Source organism: Equus przewalskii, chromosome 32 (genome assembly GCF_037783145.1).
Source record: "Equus przewalskii isolate Varuska chromosome 32, EquPr2, whole genome shotgun sequence".
Classification (NCBI taxonomy): Eukaryota; Metazoa; Chordata; class Mammalia; order Perissodactyla; family Equidae; genus Equus; species Equus przewalskii.
The window spans coordinates 25,023,495-25,035,584 of NC_091862.1; the positions used below are offsets into that span (position 1 = coordinate 25,023,495).

At 34.8% G+C, this 12,090-nt stretch overlaps 1 long non-coding RNA gene across 3 annotated transcripts in view; it reads right to left on the bottom strand.

Annotated features, from left to right (window-relative positions):
- The window catches only part of LOC139080776 (uncharacterized), a 157,461-nt gene that overhangs the window by 99,772 nt on the left and 45,599 nt on the right, over positions 1-12,090 (bottom strand). For all 3 annotated transcript variants that reach the window (XR_011535532.1, XR_011535530.1, XR_011535531.1), the window contains exons 2-3: positions 9,621-9,873; positions 8,179-8,268 (exon numbers count right to left, since the gene is read on the bottom strand). This is a non-coding gene — a long non-coding RNA (uncharacterized lncRNA). The remainder of the gene's footprint in view (positions 1-8,178; positions 8,269-9,620; positions 9,874-12,090) is intronic.

Sequence of the window (12,090 nt, forward strand, 5' to 3'; positions counted from 1 at the left end):
CCCAAAGACTAATTACCATCCATCAGGGTACATATGTGCCCTGTCACGTCTTTCACTCTCCTACCCCCTCCCATCCCCTCTGGTAACAACCAATCTAATCTCTGTATATATGTGTTTTTTTGTTGTTCTTGTTTTTATCTTCCACTTATGAGTGAGATCATACAGTATTTGACTTTGTCTTATTTCACTTAGCATAATACCCTCAAGGTCCATTCATCTTGTCACAAATGGCAGGATGTCATTTTTTTTTATATAGCTGAGTAGTAGTCCATTGTGCATATATATCACATCTTCTTTAATTATAATACCACATCGTCATCCCTTGATGGGCACTTAAGGTGGTTCTGAGTCTTGCCTATTGTGAATAACGCTGCAATGAACATAGGGGCGTCTGTATCTTTACACATTGATGTTTTTGTGTTCTTTGGATAAATACTCAGCAGTGGAATAGCTGAATCATATGGTATTTCTATTCTTAATTTTTTAGGAATCTCCATATTGTTTTCCATAGTGGCTGCACTAGTTTGCATTCCCACCAGCAGTGTATGAGAGTTCCCTTTTCTCCACATCCTCTCCAACACTTGCTATTTCTTGTCTTGTTAATTATTACCATTCTGACCGGCATGAGGTGATATCTCATCATAGTTTTGATTTGCATTTCCCTAATAATTAGTGATGTTGAACATCTTTTCATTTGCCTGTTCGCCATCTGTATATCTTCTTTGGAAAAATGTCTGTTCAGATCCTCTGCCCATTTTTAAATTGGGTTGTTTACTTTTTGTTGTTGAGTTGTATGAGCTCTTTGTGTATTTTGAAGATTAACCCCAATCAGATATTTGATTTGCAAATATCTTCTCCCAATTGTTATGTCATCTTTTGATTTTGTTGATGGTTTCCTTTATTGTGCAGAAGTTTTTAGTTTGATGTAATCCCATTTGTTTATTTTTTCTATTTCCCTTGCCTCGTGAGACATGGTATTCAAAAAGATACTGCTAAGACTGATGTTGAAGAGTAGACGGCCTCTGTTTTCTTCTAGAAGTTTTATGGTTTCAGGTCTCACATTCGAGTCTTTGATCCCTTTTGAGTTACTTTTCATGGATAGTGTATGATGAGGGTCTTCTTTCCTTCTTTTGCATGTGGCTGTCCAGTTTTCCCCACACCATTTATGGAAGAGACTCTCCTTTCTCCATTGATGTTCTTGGCTCCCTTGTCGAACATTAGCTGTCCATAGATGAGTGAGTTTATTTCTGGGCTCTTTATCCTGTTCCATTGATCTGTGTGTCAGTTTTTGTGCCAGTACCATGCTGTTTTGGTTACTATGGCTTTGCAATATATTTTTGAATCAGGGAGTGTGCTGCTTCCAGCTTTGTTCTTTTTTCTCAGGATTGCTTTGGCCATTCAGGGTCTTTCGATGTTCCATATAAATTTTAGGATTCTTTGTTCTAATTCTATGGGCCACAGGGCCAGCCCCAAATTTTATTTTTTTTTAAACACATCTGGGAAATAGTTCTTTATCATTTCTCTGATAATTTAAACATGAGAAATTGTGTGTTATTCTGCTAACACTCAATCATGATGCTTATTTCCTTCTATGTTTGGTAATTTTTTTTCCAACTGGGAACACATATTCGGTGAAACATAACTGGTGGGAATCAGGAGAGCCAAACTCAATATGCTTTGTATCAGAGAGGATTTGTGCTGGCCTCTGCTTCATGGCAGATCCTGTCCCCAGCCTGATGCCATGTTAATTTAATATTTCAGTTCGATGTCTCCCTAAGTAAATGGTAGTGTAAATTTAAACATCAGAACTGTGTGAGAGCAAGCTAATGATTATAAATTGTCTGTAAAGAGTATTGCTAATACTATTTTCCTCTGTAGCAACCTTGGACATGACACATTTCCTGGTAGAATCGATTTTTTGACTGGCAGAATTTTTTCCTAGCACAACCTTGAACTTTAGGGTTGGCCCCATCGAGATCCAGGCCTATGAGGATTCTTGGGTTCCGGTGCCCACCTTTCATGGGCGCAAAGCCTGGTCTCCAGTTCCTCAGAATTTCAGTCATCCCTAGTTCATGGCTTTACTTTCACCTGCCTCTTCATTTGTTTATTGGCATGTGTACTTGTCTATTTTGATCTATGTTGAGTGTCAATATATGATTCCTAGCTCAGCAATGAATTAAAATATTATCCAGAATCTCTAACATGTTTTGTATTGGAAGGTTTTCAAAGAATCTAGCTTGCTATGCCACCCAAAGTGGAAATGCTCCACTGTTTTGAGCTCCTTGAAGTGAGGGACTATGTTTTGTTCTGTTTTTTAAATAGTATTTTAGTAAAGTAGAGTGCAGGCAAAATCAAAATAAGCTGAAATACGTAAGGAAATTTTAAAACATTTTTATCATGTTTTAAAATTTATTTTATAAAATTTTAATAAATTTATTGACATATAATTGACCTATAAAAACTGTATTTATTTAAAATGTACAATTTGATGAGTCTTGACATATGTACACATTCACGAAACTATAACTACAATCTGGATAATGAACATATTCATCACTCCTTGAAGTTTCCTTGCGCCCTTCTATAATTTCTGCCTCTCACTACCCCGATCCACCCCTAGGCAAACACTGATCTGTTTTCTATCCTTATATATTAACTTTATATACATTGGATCATCTGTATGTACTCATTTTTGGCTGCTTTCATTTACGCAGCATAATTATTTTGAATTTCATCAGTGCCAGAATGTGTGTCAATTCTTTCATGTTTATTGCTGTGTAGTGTTCCATTGCAAGGATGTAGCACAGTTTGTTTGACCCTTCTCTTGGTGGAAGACATTTGGGTTGTTTCCAGTTGTAGGCTACTCCAAATACAGCTGCTGGGAACACGTATGTGTGTGTGGATGCACACTTTCACGTATCTTGGGTAATATGGAGGGGAGGAACTGTTGGATCACGTGGCAGATAGGCACTTAACTCTATAAGAGGCTGTCAAACTGGTTTTCAAACTGTTTTATCAATTTCATGCCCACCAGGAGTGTATGAGAGTTGTGATTGTTTTGATTTCTAGGGAACATTTGGAAGGAGAGGTCTTTTAACTAACAGTCATTGTAAAAGGTGTGTAGCTGTGTCTCCTTGTAGTTTTAATTTCCATTTCCTAATGACTAATGATGTTGAGAATCTTACTATGTGTGCACTGGCCATCTGTATGCCTTCTTCAGTCAAGGGTCTGTTTAAATCTTCTTACACATTTCTTTTTTTTTTAATTTTTCTATTATTATTTTTGTAATTTCAGTAACATTGGATTATAACAATATGTAGCTTTCAGATGTACATTGTAATATATTTTGAATTCTGTGTAGATTACATTACCCATTTCTTATTAGGTCGTTTGTTTTCTTATTGAGTTTGAGATTCTTCATAAAGTTGGTTTATAAGTTCTTAGTCAGATTTATGATTTGTAAATATTTTCTCCCTGTCTATAGTCTCTCTCTCTATTTTTTTTAACAATGACTTTCAAAGAGCTGGAGTTTTTAATTTTAAAGAAGTGAGGTTTAGTAATTTGTTATTTTAGAGATCATACTTCTGATACTATATCCAAGAAATCTTCACTTAATCCACGATCATATTTTTGCTTCTGGAAGTTTTATATTTTAAGTTTTACATTTAGGCTTATGATTTTTGTGTGCGTGTGAGGAAGATTGGTCCTGAGCTAACATCTGTGCCAATCTTCCTCTATTTTTGTGTATAATTCCGCACCTGGGATCCAAACCTGTGAGCTCCCGGCTCCCAAAGCAGAGAGCATGAACCCAAACACTACACCACTGGGCCCATGATTATTTTTAATCCATCTTTGTATATGGTACAAAGTGTAAGTTTAAGTTCTTTTTTTGCATATGCATATGCAATAATTTCAGCAACATTTGTTGAAAGATAATAGATCAATGTATTTCTGGTGATGCAAAACTTTTATAATGAAAATTAAGGAGAATATTGTTTTCTGTACATTCACATTACAAAACTCTTGCTAACGTGTGTCTCTTTCATTAAGTAAGATGTTCATAGAGCTAAGACTTGTCAGTAAAAGCTGTGTTCCTCCCAGAGAAGACCATGGAGAAGACTATGTTAGAGGAATTCGAATTTCCAAAAATTTCCCTGTAATCAGTGTTATGTATGGTTGTTTTATCCTAAATTCAACAGACTAATTTCATGTCCCTTTTAGAATAAAACATTTTAATGGTTATGTCATTTCCACTTAAAATTAAAATCAATTACCTTGTTTCCTGTATCTTACTCTAATTCTTTATTTTATGATATTCATCATAAGAATACCAGAGGTAACATCACAGACAATCCTTTTTTCCTTGCTAACCAACATTCACACTTGGCAGAACCATAGGCTGTCGGTCTACAATCCGTCCGTGTTAGAAAAATAATGGGTTTCACAGATGCTAACCTGACCTAAATCACACAGCCACCTAACTATAAAATAAACATGAGAAGCCATGTCCTCTTTCTAGTCTAATTCTCTTTCCTTTTTTCCCTAGCTCTATTGAGATATAATTGACATACAGCAGTGTGTAAGTTTAAGGTGTACAATGTGATGATTTGATATATGTATATATTGTGAAATAGCTACCACACTAAGGTTAGTTAACACATCCATCACCTCACATAATTACTTTTTTAATGTGGTAAGAACATTTAAGATCTACTCTCTTAGCCACTTTAAGTATATAATTCAGTGTTGTTATCTATATTCACCATGCTGTACATTCTAGCCCCAGAACTTATTCTCCTTATAACTGGAAGTTTGTACCCTTTGACCAACACCTCGTCATTTACCCCACCCCTTAGCCCCTGGCAACCACCAATCTACTCTGTTTCTATGACTTTCACTTTTTTAGATTCCATATATAAGTGATAGCATATAAAATTTGTCTTTCTCTGTCTGACTTATTTCACTTGGCAAAATGTCCTCAAGATTTGTCTATGTAGTCACAAATAGCAGAATTTCCTTCTTTTGTGGCTAAATAATGCTCCGCTGTATATGTATACCACATTTTCTTGTCTATTCATTTGTCAGTGGACACTTAGATTGTTTGCATGCCTTGGTTATTGTAAGTAACGCTGCAGTGCATGGGAGTGCATGTGTCTCTTTGAGAGAATCATTTCATTTTATGTGGATATAGACCTATTAGTCACATTGCTGGCTCACATGGTAGTTCTTTTTTAACTTATTTGAGGAACATCTATACTGTGTTCCATAAAGTCTGTACCAATTCTCTTCTCTTCATGCTGCTTTTATAATCTAATAAAGCTTGTTTGGTTGGCTACTATCAATCCAAGTAAAAAATCTGAAAGAGCTGAAGATATTGGCTGAATAAGATTTTCTGAATATTCCTGAATTTAAAAATCAACTTCAGCATTATTTACAACAGCCAAGATATGGAAACATCCTAAATGTCCATCAACAGATGAATAAAGAAAATGTGGTGTATATATATGGAATATTATTCAGCCTTAAAAAAGAATGAAATTTTGCCATTTTGACAACATGGATGGACCTTGGGGCATTATCCTAAGTGAAATAAGCCAGATGGAGAAAAACAAATACAATACACCCGAGATGGGGCTGAGGGTGGGCTAAATGGGTGAAGGGAGTCAAAAGGTACAAACCTCCAGCTGTAAAATAAATAAGTCCTGGGGATGAGACGTACAGCATGGTGACTGTAGTTTGTAATATTGTATTGCATATGTGGAGGTTGCTGACACAGTAGATCTTATAAGTTCTCATCACAGGAAAATAAAATTCTGTGACTATGTAATGATGATGGATGTTAACTAAACTGACTGTGGTGGTCATTTCACAATATATGCAAATATTGAATCATTATGTTTGTGTACTAATATAATATTGTGTGTCAAATATACCTCAATAAAAATAAATAAAATTTAAATAAAATTTGTTCTAAAAATTTAATTACCTATGTTATAATTAAACCTTTCTTGCTTATTTTAAATCATGTAATATATTTTTAATATGTCCAATTTAAAAATTATAATTAAATATTAATTATTTCAAATATATGTTTCAAACAAAGCATTACTTTAACTTTATTAAGAAAGACACTCTAGCAAATTAACAAAGCTACCAATGAAAATGTCTTTTCTTGGAGGTTCTGGTTATTTATTATAAAAACTTTAAATATGTAGTTATAGTAGATTTACACAGGCTTTAATAATCATGGTGATTTAAGTTAATATAAATGACACCATTCACTCAATAGATGCTAATATAGGCACACCTACTATATGCAAAGTTCTCTATGAGGCAATACAAATAGTAATATAAAGTCTCCAACCGTAAGGAACCTACACTTCAAAGGACAGATGAACCAATTCCACAAATTACTGATTTGTGGCGCAAGCTCTGGTTGGTGGCAAAAGAAAAGGAGCGAGCATGTTATGGAGGCTTTGAAAAGGGAAATCAATGAAAGCTTCATAACAGAAGGGAAATTTATTTCTATTTACCCCCGAATCTTATAGCACATTATCTATACCACTTTGTAGAATTATTGAAGAATCTGTGATGTGATCAAAACCAACTAATGAAACAAGCCAACTCATTGGGGAAGAAGTAGACCATTGCTGTAGGCATGCTGTACCGGTGCAACACTCTCCCACCCACAAAACCTGTCCTCTGATCTTATTCGGAAGACCTGCTATCAGGATTACTACCTTTAGGTTCTATACAGACTTCTTCCTGAATTTATCGCTTTTTTTCAAGTTATAAGGAAATCTTTTTATAAAAGTGATATCAGGAGATACCAGTATTCAAATATGGTATCGTACCAAATTATTTAGTCCCAAATATTTCCCCTGCCTTTTTATGGCTCGTCGTGTGGACCAGAAATGTGAAAAGCCAATAAAGGCTTAGAACAGCAATTCTAATTTATTTTCTGCCCCAATGCATATTAAAGACATACTCCTAGAGGTACTGCAATGTGTATGTACAGTTCCCCCAAAACTAGAAGGGTTGTAATTCCACAAATTTCTTTCTAACTCAAAAATGAGTTATTGAAACACAAGTAAGAGTAATATTATTATGAGTAAGTTTAGACCCAATCTAATTTGCAAAAACTAAGTCATTTACAAAATTTCAACATTTTATTAATAACAAATTACTTGTGATTTGCTTTACAGCTGTTAGCACACACCATTTCAGAGTCCCTGCTGAGACACAGAGGAAAGATGCCAGGAGAAGCCAGGAGATTGCTGCCCAGAGTGAATTCACAGTAGGCCAGTGTCCGGGACTCTGCTTTGCAAGTCTCCGAATGCATTCGTAATTAATGTCCATAGGGTATTAGGCCTAGGGCAAAGAGTTCATGCTCGACACCCTTATGAGAAGTTGATAAATAAAGCCAAGAGTCAGATGCATTTATTTACAGAGGAAAGACTGTTAAATGATCAGAATCTTATGAACTTTTCTTCAGGGCATATGTTTCTGCATTTCAAAGTGACTGATAAACTGATATTAATCTGGAAGCTTTGTGCTGAGCATGGAATCCGAGGAAAGGAGGTGAACAATCAGATCAAGAAAACATCTCATTGAACCTTGCCCCCTCACTACAATCTTTCTAGTTATCTAGCAACATTTTTGTCCTTTGACTCACCATACCTCATTAGATAAAAACAGGGATGTTTCCTTTTCTGAAGTTAGGTTTTCTAATGTGCAAATTCACCATTCCTTTATAAGTCAACATAATATCACATCACATTTCTCTCAATTCTGTGCTGATCTGAATAACAAAAGAGTCATTTCCAGAAATGTTTGACTCTTCTATAAAAGATTTTACAATTGAAAAAGCAGTTAATTACATGTACATGATGGCAAATAAATGTGCCTTGTGACCACCCTTCAGTGAGTGTTTTAATCACTGCCTGAGCTCTTCACTCCTCAACGTATCCCAGTCTGTTCCCCCTCACCTGTGAGTGCTAATGGAATAGGAGCTATTTTTATCATTAGTCAAAGGCAGAGAAAATAACTCTAAATTAAAGGATAAACAAAAATGGGTTTATATTCCAAAGCCAAAATATTTTACCTTCTCTATTGTTTTTGCATTTATATGCAATATTCCCATCTTAGCATACAGAATTAAATATTAACTATACTTACTTTTTATGTTGATCACAAAGAATTTAAGAAGAGTTGAAAAAGAAACCCCGTAGCACGGTGGTAGGAGCACTGGTTTCATTCGCAGGTTTCCTGGGTTCAAATAAAGGTTAAATAGATCACTTAGTGGCCATGTATCTTGGATGAATTTTGAAAGTTACCAAATCTCTCTAGGCTGCAGTTTCTTACCTATTAAATGGAGATAATAGTAACATCTCCATCATTGGTGTCATTCGGATTAAAAGAGGATTTAGCATAGTAAGCATTCAAGAAATGCTAGCTATGATCATTAAAAAATCTATTTACAAAAAACCTAAAAAATCCATTTACACAAAACAGAATTTCACAAATTCATCCTGAATATCACATGTTAAACTATTTCTTTAAAGTCTTAAAGTCAGGGGCCGGCCAGTTGGCGCAGCGGTTAAGTGCACACATTCCGCTTCAAGAGCCCAGGGTTCGCCGGTTTGCATCCTGGATGCGGACATGGCACCGATTGGCATGCCATGCTGTGGCAGGCGTCCCACATATAAAGTTGAGGAAGATGGGCATGGATGCTAGCTCAGGGCCAGTCTTCCTCAGCAAAAAGAGGAGGATTGACAGCAGTTAGCTCAGGGCTAATCTTCCTCAAAAAATAAAAAAATAAAGTCTTAAAGTCAACATTTATATTATTATCAATGATTGAATGCTTTATTGTTTGTGGGAAAAAATATGCGTCTCTCACAATACAAATACATTATCCGTAAGTATAACAGAATCCAGGAATAAATTTCCTTGTATGCCTAACTTACTTTGATTATACAGTCACTAACTTAGATAAAGATTAATGGGAAGCCATGGAGAGAAAACATGAGTGAGCAATATATCCTGAAATCCACTAATTAGTTTGAAAAAACAGAATTGATTTTTAAATTTAGTAACATATGTTTGTAAAATGACTGAGGCAGAAATCATTCAAACACCTAACCCATATTTCATGTTGATGGGATACATAATCACTACTTACAAAGGAAACAAAATATTTCATAAAAGGCTAAATCCTTAATTTCTGCTGCTCCTTCTAAAGAAAAATAATCCTCAGCATCAAATTTTTGGATACATTGCTTAGTTACAGAATAATCTTCAATTGAGAAAACATGTAAGCTCTTGGAAAATGATTAAATAGAAAGCAACATGAAAACAAAAGTAGGAGGAATCCTAAAGAAAAAGAAATGAAAGAATTTCACTTAATCCTTCCTTTCAAAGACTATCAAATCAATATTCCTGAAATTCTCTAATCACCAGGGTAGATGGTTTAGAATCCAAAATATGATGTTGTTCACAGTATCTCTTAAGAAAATTCTATGTTCATTCTTTAACATAATTTGGCAAAAAGAAAACTAACGTCACCATGCTTGTAGAAATCAAAACTGAATCTAATTTGAAGTAGCTAGATAGAAACATACCTTTATGATTTTTCTTCACGTATGTCTTGAAACAGAAGAAACATTTATTTCTCCTGAAGCCTTTCTTGACAAGTTTCAGCTTGACACTTCTGAATCTTTTGATTCCTATAATTTTACCTCCAAAGGAAGATCAAAGATGTCTTCATATTCCAATTTACTTTCTTTCTCTCACTGATGGGTGCTTTGAAATAAAGATTTGGGATCATGCTTTCAATTTCTATTATTTCCAACTTTCAAGATGTGATTGTATTTTCTGTAGGAGTCAAAATACATTATCTATTAAGACCAAATTTTTCTCTTTCCCCATACTTAACTTTATTTCATGAATAATCCATGGGAAGAAGAGCTTTCAAGTTCAACATAAGTCAATGTTACCATATAAAAAATTTTTTAGAAATGAGTAAAGGACATTTTACTGAACATAAAAATTTAAAGCTAGGAATGGACACTTCACTAATGATCAGGTTGTGAAGAGAAGGAGAAGCGGTGTCTATCAAACACATCACCAGTCATTTTAAAATTCCAATTCCTCCTTGCTTTGCCTCTCTTCCTCTTTAGCTGCCTGACACCTCCTCTCTTGCTCTTCCCTCCATGACCCACATCAACCAAGGCTCTAACAAACAGCAAGGTCTCCTCATCCCTATTCCTATCCCATTGAGAAGATACATCCATCAGCCTTCCCCCCATCTTAGTGTCCTCCCATACCTTTTTCTGTGGAGCTATTTTTATTCTCTCCTCTCCAATTTATTATTATTATTTTCTAACAAGAGAGTAGAGATGTAGCTTTTCTTCCTTTCAGTTTCATATTAATAGTTTTGAATAGCTACTCAGTGTTTTAAATAATTGAAGCTGCCTTGTTTGAAATCTACTCTATTGTTGTTAATTAAAAACGGTTAATTCTTTTTTCTCTAAGGACAATTTGACAACTTCCCAGAAGGATCTTATTTTTTGAAGATCACACTTTTGGTTCACATTAGATATCTCTGGAATCAAACTAGAGATGATGCTGAGTTTGCCTTAAGAAACGTGTCAACATTTGATGTTCTTTTTTCTTTCTGGTTTAATCACAGATCACGCCCAGGAATCAAATATTCAGTAGTTGCAGAGCACCAATGCTGTCCTCAGCATCACGCAAGCTACGGATGTGAATGAGAATCTACCTTTAAAAGGAAGTATTAGAAAAAACAGAAGCTAGCACTCCTCTGCACATTGTTAGAAAACAATGTCTTCTGAATTAAATGGAATAGTGAATAAAATTTTACTACCAGGGAACCTAATCTCGTTAAGAAACAAGTAGCTAAATATACTATATAGCCCTTCCTCTCCTGATCGAGCAGGAACAACCCCTCCTCCCATAGAGTGCCCAGAATTACGTCTGGACATTACGAAAAGTATGCCTCAGAAACACCCACTGGGCAGTTTTTCAGCATCAGTTTGTACTCGAAATCTTCAGTATGCTTCTACTTTCACCTCCACTTGTGACGAGAGCACCGTCCTTGAAGCTGTTTGAAGAAGACTTCATGCTCCCACCCACAATGACCGTCACGAAAACACCAAACACCAAATTCCTGCCAACTAGGATTGCTCTTCTCCATACGCTCTTGAAACCAGCAGCAGTCAGATGTCAGAGCAGTGTCTGTCTCCATGCAGACTCTTGTGGAATTTAGAAGAGCCAATGAGACCTTAGATTTATAGTTTAGAAACACATAATTCATCGCCTCACTTGGTTTTGTAATGGCCCTTTGGGGCTATAGACAGGTTGAGGAAATTATGTATATTCCAACTAATAAGTCACAAGGTGGATACTCAAAGCCATGTTTTCTATTTCCAATGTTTGTGTTGTTTTTCAACTTTGAGTAAACTAATAGTTAAAATAGATTGAATAACCTTTTTAGTAATTTGCATTTTAACAAAGTTGTCTAAAGAAAAATTAGTGGACATTGATCACTAAGAAAATATAAATTTATCACATTAATATACGTTAAAAACTCTCAGGAAAAAAATTCTTGATACTAATAGTTGATAAGTTATTTTTGCCAAAGTAGCACTTCTTTTGACCTGAAAATATGCCAAAATTTTTTAAAATAATTTTCTAAAATCATTATAATTTTTCTCTTGTAGTTCAAGGTGAATAATTTTAAATGAGTATAAATCATACGACTACTTATTTAATTAAATTATTTTAACTAATTATTGTAAATTATTTAATATAAATATAAATAAATTTCCATTGGAAAATACATGGAAAATTCAGGAAAATAAAAAAAAAAAAGAAAACTAAAGTGATTCTGGCACTCATTTCCAAAATGTGACCTAGACCTTTTAGGAAGTACTTTTGCACTGGAATAAATATAAATCATTTGTACTAACTAAAAAGATCAAGGAGATATGTCACTTATCAAGATGATCCTAAACAGCTACAAGCAAGACTTTATCCCCACAGTGTTCTTTCATTGAATCAATGTTATAG